At 40.1% G+C, this 958-nt stretch overlaps 1 non-coding gene across 1 annotated transcript; it reads right to left on the bottom strand.

Annotated features, from left to right (window-relative positions):
• Positions 1-299: 299 nt before the first annotated feature.
• Positions 300-405, bottom strand: LOC112425846 (U6 spliceosomal RNA). Its single transcript, XR_003017002.1, has one exon. It is a non-coding gene; the product is annotated as a U6 spliceosomal RNA (small nuclear RNA).
• Between the last annotated feature and the right edge of the window lie 553 nt (positions 406-958).

Raw genomic sequence — 958 nt, 5'->3', positions numbered from 1 at the left:
GTTTTTTTGCTGTTGAGTTTTGAGAGTACTTCATATTTCTAGATACTAGTCTTTTTGTCAGGTATGTGGTTTGCAAATCTTTTCTCCCAGTCTGTAGCTGTAGCTTGTCTTTTTATCCTCTTTACAAGGTCTTTTGCAGAGCAAAAGCTTTTAATTTTGACCAAGTCCAATATATAAATGTTTCCTTTTATGAATCATGTTTTGGGGGCTAAGTTTAAGAGCTCTTTGCCTCACTCTAGATCCCAAATGTTTTCTCCTATGCTTTTTTTTTTTTTCTAAAATGTTTATAGAATTGTTTTTAAAATATGAAATGCTTCACAAATTTTTATATCATCCTTACATGGGGCCATGCTAATCTTCTCTGTATCATTCCAGCTTTGGTTTATGTGTCACCAAAGTGAGCACATAGTCTTATGGTCTTATGTTTACATTTTAGTCTGAGGTCTTTTTTTTTTTCTTTTTTTGAGACAGGATTTTGCTCTGTCACTCAGGCTGGAGTGCAGTGAGGCAGTGAGGCAGTAATAGCTTGCTGCAGCCTCCATCACCCAAGCTCCAGCGATCCTTCCGCCACAACCTCTGTCATAGTGGGGACTACAGGTGTGCTCCACAATGCTCAGCAGAGTTCTGTATTTTTTGTAGAGACAAGGTCTTGCCATGTTGGTCTCAAACTTCTGGCCCCAAGTGATCCTCCTGCCTTGGCCTCCTAAAGTGCTAGGATGACAGGCGTGAGCCACCACGTCCGGCGCTGAGGTCCATTTTAAGGAAATTTTTGTACAATATGTAAGACTTACGTCAAGGTTTTGTTGTTTGGTTGATTTGGGGGCCTACAGATGTCCAGTTGCTTCAGCACCATTTGTTGAAAAGACTTGTCTCCATTGATTGCTTTTGCACCTTTGTCAAAAATCAGCTGTCAAAAATAGTTGTGTGGAACTATTTCCGAGTTCTGTGTTCTGTTCCA

Source organism: Macaca nemestrina, chromosome 14, assembly GCF_043159975.1.
Source record: "Macaca nemestrina isolate mMacNem1 chromosome 14, mMacNem.hap1, whole genome shotgun sequence".
In the NCBI taxonomy this organism is placed as follows: domain Eukaryota; kingdom Metazoa; phylum Chordata; class Mammalia; order Primates; family Cercopithecidae; genus Macaca; species Macaca nemestrina.
The sequence above is the reverse complement of the archived record's forward strand: the minus strand, read 5'-3'. Positions and strand labels throughout refer to the sequence as shown.